Consider the following 9,557-nt stretch of genomic DNA (forward strand, 5'->3'; position numbering starts at 1 on the left):
AGCAGCAGACAAGTCAACAATAGGCGACAGCGGCGCAGCTAGCCCTGAAATAGGAATGACATACTTTATTATGAGTCTGACATCTCATGGGAAGACGCTTCCTCTTCCCCAATCCGAGCAAAAAACACAATTTCTACACATGTTATTCTGCCCAGCGTTGGGAAAGCAGGGGTTTGGCTAATAAGATAAGTGGCACAGCAGCATTTATTATGGACAGCAGCTCATGTATCATGTATGGAGTCAGAAAGCAGCTCGTCCTGTGACATCCTGCTGATGTACTTCTCGTGCCGTGACATGCAGTCAGTCAAAGCAGTGACACGCTCCTTCACACACACACACACACACAGGCGCACTCACACAAACACACACAAACACACATATATGTACATTCGTGCTCCTTCGGCAAACACAATGTTTATAATACCAATAATCCCAGTATATCCACTGGGAATTAAAGCATGTTGCTTATGTAATGCATGAGCTAAATCCCTTTCTCAGGCCAGGGTAAGTGCAGATGGGTATGAATCCCGCCTGCTGAGGGGAGAGCGACTCTCTGAGATGCTGTTTGCACACCGCACAGAGAGGAGCAATCCATCTCTCTTCATCCTCCCTCGTCTCCTCTCCCCAGCAGGGCCTTCCTCAGATTGCCGGGTGAGATGTTCTGCCGTGCCGCCGCCTGGAAAAGGACCTCGCTTCTCATCAGGGACGAGAGGAGGGAAACGCTGGAGTCTAACAGACGAGTGGGATCTGGAACACAGGCTTCATGGCTCTATGGTCGGGAGCTGTGGTCTTGCCCGACATGTAGGAGCAGGGAAAAAACAGCCTCACGATTTCTGTCTCAACTTGTACACATGGAGAAATACAGCGATACACTTCCAGGTTCCCCAGGGACAAACATACTCCTTCTCCTTTCTGTGTAATGTGTACAGTTTTTTAATGCCACAATAAAAAACCTATACAAGAAATAGGAACAAAGTTTGTCACAAAAAATATATTTCACTGTAACTCTGGTGAGTGGGTTCGATCTCCTGTGAGAAGAACTGACTGAGTCTCAGCTTCAACTGTCAGAAATCAGGTCCAGATGAAGATCAGTTCAATTAAAGACTTTTAAAAACCAGAGTTTATCTCCAATATTCCGAGAGGAAACTTTCAAAATATGAAGAATACGGTGGTGAATAGTTTGGTGGATTTATTAAAGTGGCATCACCTCTGGTTGAGGAAGCAGAGGATCATGGGAAATATTCAGTGTTCAGTTATGTTTCAGAAGACAAAACGAAGGGTAGACTGTAAATCGCTGGGACAGAACGAATCACAACATGTGGCTGCAGGGGGCGCTGTTGCTGCTCAGTAAAAGCTACATACAATTTAAATCCAGCTTCGTTCTTAGGGCCGTTATGGAGCAACACAACAAACAGCAAACATCACACTGACAAGTTACAACTTATAAGACACTCGTTTATTTGGAAATGTGCTTCTAGACATCTGGTGGAATTTAAATCCACTACTTAACTTTCTAATCTCTCTTTAAAAGGCTTAATATTCACGCGTCTTTGTCTCTGTTTGGATTGACAGGTAGTGCACAGTGGGTTCATTCGAGCTTTTGGCTGAAACAATGCCGGTGAGAATTAATTCATCAGAACGAAAACAGAGCAGCGATGAGACGTGAGATAAAAACAATGAGCTGAAAGAAACCAAAAGGCTCCACACAGCTCAGGGGAACTGCAGGGTCGGCTAATAAACCTCTGTCATTCAGCCATTCAAGGTGATATTAGGCATATACCACATTATAAACCACATTATATACAGTCATTTCATCCATAGTTAATAAATATTGATCCAAGCAGCTTTAAAGCAGGGTTTTTAAATTGCGTAATAAAGCCGGACCGGCCTCGAGGCCTTTATCGTGTCAATTAATATTGAATTTGAGTCAGACACTGTATATGACCAAAGAAATGTTCAATAAAAGACTAATTGACACAGAGTGGATCTGGAGCTGGTGATTCCCTCACAGTTCTCAGGGGGAGTTCTCTGATCCGACTGCTCAGTAATCTTTACTTAATTCACTAACAACATCTTAGAGCAGATCAACATTTCTGAAAAATCTGATGTCATTAAAGTCCAATTAGCCTTGATTCTCTGCTGGAGTTTTGATTCGAGCTCCTAATTTGACGAGGGACTGTTGGAAGTCAATAAAAACAATCAGGTAATAATCAGCAGCCACGTTAGCATCATGAGCAGCTCCACAGTTTACCAGCACACACACTCCCCAGTGTTCTATTTCTCTGGAGCTAAACTCATTTATTTATGTCGATGCAGTAGGATGTCATGATAAACTGTTGAGCTACTGGAGCTAGCAACCTGCATGTAAATACTTTGTCCACTAGGGGTCTCTTTATCACGATACCTCGCTTCATGACATCGTGAAGCAGTGTGGGATCATGGGAGTTGTTATCTTCGCCGATGAAAATCGACCCGAAGCAGCAAAGTGCAAACTTTTTCTTAATTGCACCTCGTTAGCTTCAGAAGTTACAGCAGAGACAGACGAAGTCACGACTCCGGAGGATATGACGCAAATTAAACGGCGAACAAAATTAAACGTCTAGTTATCTTGAACAAAGTGTGATTTTCACTAGCTTGCACATTGTTCTCCAGCTTGTTCACAATGAAGATTTGTCACATATCTTCAAAATGACATCAGCAGAGAACACAACAGGCCAATCAGAAAGCTCCTATATAATCGCTCTTTCAGACGAGTCCAGAGCGATTTCCCTCCATCTGCTCCTCAAACAGTCGATAACCTGCTCAGGGAATCGGAGGAGAACAACCCATTCACAGATGTGACGAGGTCTAACGACACCAGAGCTGTTGCTTTGAAGCCTTCATGTCACTGTAGTGAATATTCCCCCGGGACCTGAAGGCATCTACAGCTGGTGTTTCATTCATAAAGAAAAGGGAGAAACTCTGACACGATGGCAGAAAGACGTAAGAAAGAGAATGAATCAGTTTGTGTTGACAGACATTCCAGCACATCCCTACAGGGAAGCAGCTTATACACTGTGTACGTGGAGAACAGCTGTACTTTACAAGGCTGACCCCTTCTTCTGATTCCCCCCCCCCCCCCCCGGACACTATAATTGCCGCCCTGGCACTCTGACAACTTCTATAAGTACTGTGTCGATGTGTTCTTACACAAACACACCTTCACTTACGACCTGTCACAGCCACACAGGCAGGGCAGCAGGAGAGAGGATCACTGAGCAGCATTTGCATTTGTTGGCGATAATTCAACCATCTATCGAAACACCTGGCATCAGCCACAGTGGAGGCTGCAACCAGTCCAAACGAGAGAGTGTGTGTGTCTGTGTGTGTGTGTGTGGATACAATCAAACACCTGCTGTGCACACAAACAGCAGGTGTTTGATTGTATCCGGATCAACCTACACACACACACACACACACACACACACACACACACACACACACACACACACACACACACACACACACACACACACACTAACGTACAGGTACTCTTGCATGCTCACACGTGTCGTGATAAGTTCTTGATACGAGCTAGCAGCTTCAATTGCTGTTCATTTCGCCCCCCCCATCCCCACCAGCGCCCTCTGCTAGGTCATGACTCAAACTACTTCAGGTGGTCTAGATTGTATATTTTTGAATTCTGTGTATTTCACGAATGACCATCGACTTGTCTCTTTGAAAAGTTTTGCGATCCTTCCCCTTTCTTTCCCCTTTGGGGTCATTCGATTTGAAGTCTAACAGCAAAATGAATCAGTAAAACGCCAATATACAATTCAACAAGAGGTTGAAACCAGCCTCTTCTGTCACATTAAGCAATCTCCCTTTGCGCTGACTGGCAGAAAGAAGTCCCAGTGAACCCGAGCGCTAGAGGGACGTGTCCTCGCCACTGTTCTCCTCTGCTCGACTGAATTACGCTAATGTGTCAAAATCTACGTGAAGGTGACTTATAGATGCTAACATGTCAGACATGGCTCCATTAAGTGGAGTATCAGTGTGGGAGGTTTCAGTGGCAGCTGATTAGAGGGTTCACACCTCGGCTGCACTGCCCCTGCCTCCTCCTTGAAGTCCAGACGGAGACAGGAAGGGATGTGAAGGGGGAGAGACATGAAAGTAGAGGTGGAGCAGTGTGGGGGGGGGAGACGGGGAGTGGTGGAGACAGAGAGACATCTTCCTCCCTCTGTTCTGTGGCCAAAAACCACACTGCAGCTGAAATTTGCTTTAGCCGCCCGCCCCCTCTCCCCCCTCACCGACAGCAGATTTACAGCTTTGGTCTCCTCTCTGGCTTTTATTGCACAAACACTAAATATTATAATAGCACGTATGTGGCGGAACACATCACAGGAAGTGATACGTGCGATACCCACGTCTCCCCGTCCACCTTAGTCTCACCCTTTGGTCTAGATTCACCCTTTTACGCTGCAAAAGTCAGAAGATTTTTCAACCAAAAGCAGAAGTGCAGGTACTCGAAGCTCGAGTCCAAAGTGCTGCAATTAACTGAGACCTTTCGTTCCTCTCTCCCTGTCCCTCTGTATAAAACACCTGCCTCCAGCGACCCGGCCCTGGGCTTTCTGGACTGAACTAAACACAACCTTTCCCACTTCTCCTGAAAGTTTCCTCTTTCTCTAATCTACCGGGAGCTTTTCAGACACTTTTTTACTTGATACTCAGCCGCTGCTGAAGCACACAAGGCTTCGACGGTGGCAGGATTACCAGAAGCTCTGGTCCTGAAAAAGTTTGAGCAGAAAACATCCTCTGCACCTTGATCGGAGAGAACCGGCCTGAACGGAGGGGCAGGAAACGAGCGAGAGAAGAGAGAAGGTGACATGAAAGAGAGGAAAGGATGATCAAGAGACGAGCCTCCACAGTTTTCAGCCCTTTCAGTTCACAGGAACAACTTCACTCAAAATCCAGAAAGTCTGGGCCAATGATGAGGACGGGTGGGGGGGGAATGCCCCGGTGCCTCGTGGGAAATCAGTGCCTTAATTAAGCAGGCCTAGTTTCTGTCACCAAGTGCAGGGATTACAGGCCTTGCTCATTATAGTCCTGATTATTGCTGTACCCCGGCAATCACAGAAAAAAGAGCCAGTAAACACAATCGTCAATGATTTCTTGCCAATCTGAGGACAAGCTAACATCAGCGTTAATATTCCACAGCCGCAAAGCCTCCTCCTCCTCGTCTCCTCCTCCTCCTCATATCCTCCTCCTCTCCACGTCTCCTTTCCATCAAAGACCAGCTATCAAGAAGCCAAAAGGGTTTTAAACAGGAAGTAAAATAGATTTGAAGCTGCTGACATCAACAAAAAACCGAAACTAAAAATCTACAAGAACTCAAGTGTCCCTCGTTCTGTTCAGTCCCACTGAGGTGACTGCACGGCCTTGTACTGAGAGACGCAGCCATTCATCCACAGGACCCAGATTCAGACCCTGGTGTTGACAGGTGTCCTCCCTGCTGAGGCGTCCCTGAGCGTCCCTGGAAGGACACGGTCAGAGGAAGGTGTCTTCACAGGGAGACGGATGTGAGTGAAGTTCAGGCAGCAAGAGGCTGAAGAAACGCAAACAATCACAATCACTGTTTTTTAAATAGTTTCTGTCCAATCAGAGCCGGCGACAGATGAAACTTGTGTGATGACTCAGAAATAATAAAAAGAAAAATGGAGGATGCACTTTGATTCACTGGTTGCATTAATGTTAATGAAGCTACATGAAAAACACACAATTCATGGTTTCACAAAGAAAAAGTTTTACTGTCTTACAGAAAAATGCTTTAAATTGAATCTAATGTTCAATATATTTGGGTTGTTGGTGTTTTCTTAGTATTTATATAATTTATAGAGGAGAAAAACATCATAAATAAAGTGTTATGGCTTAACAACAACCAGTCACATTTACCTCATCTACTATTATTTACTATCGGTGGATTCAACGACAAGATAAACAATAACAAAAAAAACGCAACGTTGTCCTCGGCCTCCAGCGATCGACCCCTAACTCGCTTCAGGCTCAGGGGACAAAGAGCTGTCGTTGACCCCGAAGGGTGAGGGGCTCCAGCCTGATCAATAAAATATAACATGACTTCACAATATCCAGTTGGAGGACATGAGGGCGTCGGATGTCTCTGCAGTGGGAGACACACACACACACACACACACATACACACACACACGTGAAACATGCAGATACACAAAGTGGAGTGGAGGGATGATGGCTCGCAGGGGAGTGTGTGCTCCTGTGAGTTAAGTCACGACGAGGAGCTGGGAGCCAGGTTTATTTATAAACGCTGTGGAGAGGAGTCCTGGGTAGTCACGAAGCTGGACGCCCGGTCCGGTTACTCTGATTCCAGAGCAGCAGGACTGCAGCTGTCCTCCATCAGCACCACCTCGGTGTCCCTCACAACCTGCATCCGTCTCTGTGGGACCAGCAAGTCGGGGGGGGGGGGGGGGGGCGTAATAGAATGGGGCCTCTGTGACAGGATTCCACCTCTGATCCCGTGGTCATCACATTCTAACATGCACGACTCAAGTGGGCAACCCCCCCACGACCACGTTCCACAGAACTCATTCGATTCCTCTCGTTCGTCTGCATCTGGCTCAACGGCACACAGGAAGTGTCCCTGGAGGGAGTCAGGGGTCCACACACGGGCTGTTACAGCATCCGTGCACCCCCCCTGACACGTGCGCATGTATAGAGCTCAGCAGGCGAAGCACGCTGCAGGTGGATGAAGGGGCCGAGCGGGAGACCACGCATGCTGCTTCCCGTGTCCCTGACAGATTACACACTGTTTACTCCAGCCCCTTAAACCCATTGTCCGGAGAACGCCAATAACACGGGATGAAGGCGACACGTTCCACGTTCATCCCTTTCACTCCTGTGATGGATAACACAGTTTACAACAGAGGGATGAGGAGGATGAAGCTGCCATCGGGCCGTCACCGACAATGACTCAGTCGGCTTCCTGCTGTGGATCAACAGAGCCACGTTGAACAGGGATCCCCTCACACCAGTGGCTGGCCGGGTTCTGCTGTGAGGATGAGTTACTAATGGATTTGTCGATGGGCAGCAAATTAATCAACAAAACTTTAGATATCTTAGTAACTAAATCAGTCATTAATCAAGCAGAGGTTCATTAAAGTGAGCTCCTCACATCTGAGGCTTTGCAGCTCCTCATTATTAAATGAATCTCTCAAGGTTTTGGTATGTGGGTGTAACAGAAATCTGAAGAAGTCCCCTTTGGATTCAGGGGACAAGGGAGAAGTGTGTTTTTTACAGTTTTGTATCATTTCACAGAACTAACAACTAAATAAAACTAAATTAATTGAGAAAAAAAATTGGATAAAAGCTTTTTAGCTGGAGAACTGGCGCCAAAAAAACTGCAGAAGTAGCTGATGCCAAGTAAACATGGATTTAAACAACTTCTGCAAATGATTTAGTGGAAGAAAATGTGCTAAGAATAGAGACACTTTATTTCGGTGAGAATATAAATAAAAACTTTGTTTCCTGTCCAGAGAACTGCACTTTTATTTGAAAATGACGAGATACAAATATTCTGGATAAAATATGCACCAGAAAATGTTTTGTTGAATTTATCAAAAACTTAATAGGTATTCCTCCTAAGAATGAATGATGACCACAGGTTCTTTGACAGTCCTCGGAAGATGTGGTTGTAAGTCAATTGAAAAGTACGTCCATTATGGAGCCATGAATTAGTCAATCTAAAGACAATCAAGGGACAATCATTAATCTATTTGGATAGTTGAATAACACCTTTGGTTGTTTTGCTGTTTCAAGGATTTGAGGATTTGAATTTTGTAAAAACAAAATCTTTTACAGTTTGACAGCCAAAGAAAAAAAATATCAGAATTGTACAGAGAAAATCTATCTGTTAATAGAGTAAATAATCTATTAACAGATAGATTTTCTGTCACCGAATCCTTTGCATCTTGTGAAAACTATTATTTTTGTTAGAACGTCTGACAGAAGACAAAGAAACCTGTGAAACTCAGGACACGAGGGACATCGCTGAGCATTAAAGGGACTGTGGGAGGAGGAGGAGGAGGAGGAGGAGGAGGAGGAGGAGGAGCTGGGCCAGTGGAGGAGAGGAGCCGGTCGGTTTTCACTTGTCATGCAGACTCACAACACTGTCTCCATAAAAACATGCTGACTGCCAGTGCTGAAGGAGAAAAAGACAAAAGGGAGGAGAGGACACTCAAAGGTATGGCGGAGGGGAGGAATTGAAAAAAAACACAGACAGCCGTGCTCCATATTTTCTGAGCCAAGAGCGAGGCGAGCGCGGGGGGGGAGGTGGGGTAGGTGGTGTCTGTCGGGCGGGGGGGCTATATATTTTTGGGGATGTTTTGGAGCGAGCCCAAAGGTCCTCCTCTACAAGGACACAACGCAGTAAAACACTCAGAGATGAAGTGTCTGATCGGGGCCGACAAGGGAGGGAGAGGAGGAAGTTAGAGAGGATGCAGCCAGGCCTCTAACATGAGAGCCAGAGCAGCACCGTGGTGGGGGGGGGGGGGGGGGGGGTAGGAGATGGTAGGGCTCAAGGCAAGAAACGCACAAGGGCTATTCTGGGTGTTGGGCGTGGGTCTGTGACAGCTTAGAGACTCGACGCCGGCCAAGTCCAACCCGCCTGCAGCCAAATGACAAACACCATCACATATGAATGAGTCGGGACAGCGACAGGCTCCCCTCTGCATCAGGAAACAGGGAATCTGGGAAATGAAATAATAAAGCGTGGAGAGATGTGAAGAGACGAGCTCCAGAAATAGAAATCTGGCTGATGGTTCGAGATGAAAAACTCTTTCCTGGACATTTGTCTCCTTTCAAACCTAAATATTCTGGTATTTAATCAATTTACATGCTGAAAAATAAAGAGTGGTGTTTACTGCTAGACTCCAAAACGATAGATTTGAAAAAAAATGTATTTGATGTGTACTTTGACCTTTTAATTTGATCCCTGTCCCATCTACTAACATGGAGGAGGTGGGTTTTATGACCTTTACAACAACCGGCCACTAGCAGGTGGTCTAGAGGGTTTGGCTGCACTTTCTCTTTATGCTGAGCTAAGTTCATCGAACACGTTGTCCCGACAAAAGTGATCATAGTGGTTTGTTCCAAATGGCCTCATTGAAAGGGAAGAAGTTGTCTATCTCAGAAAGTGGTACGTTTCGATAAGCTTTTCAATATATGCACAACGTCTTCACATTTCAAAGAACCGTCCCTGGAAGGCATTCGTGGCGTCGCACAGATTTCTCTCTTTCACACTTTATTTCTTCAGAACTTTATTTTATCTTTTTGCATTTCTAAGAGAGAATTAAACTTTCTTCATGACTTAAAGTCTTTAAGTCCACAACTTTCTGCTTCATTTGTGTATCGCACACTTTCCTTGTCAGTCTGTCGCACGAGTTCTGTTTGAACAGTGATACTTTTATCATGTTCTTAGTTTTTCATTAGCCTTGAAGTTCTCTCAGCTCGTTTCATGGATGTAATTCACTCTACGCTTTTTTAATTCA

The sequence above is a fragment of the Pleuronectes platessa genome, chromosome 11 (assembly GCF_947347685.1).
Source record: "Pleuronectes platessa chromosome 11, fPlePla1.1, whole genome shotgun sequence".
In the NCBI taxonomy this organism is placed as follows: domain Eukaryota; kingdom Metazoa; phylum Chordata; class Actinopteri; order Pleuronectiformes; family Pleuronectidae; genus Pleuronectes; species Pleuronectes platessa.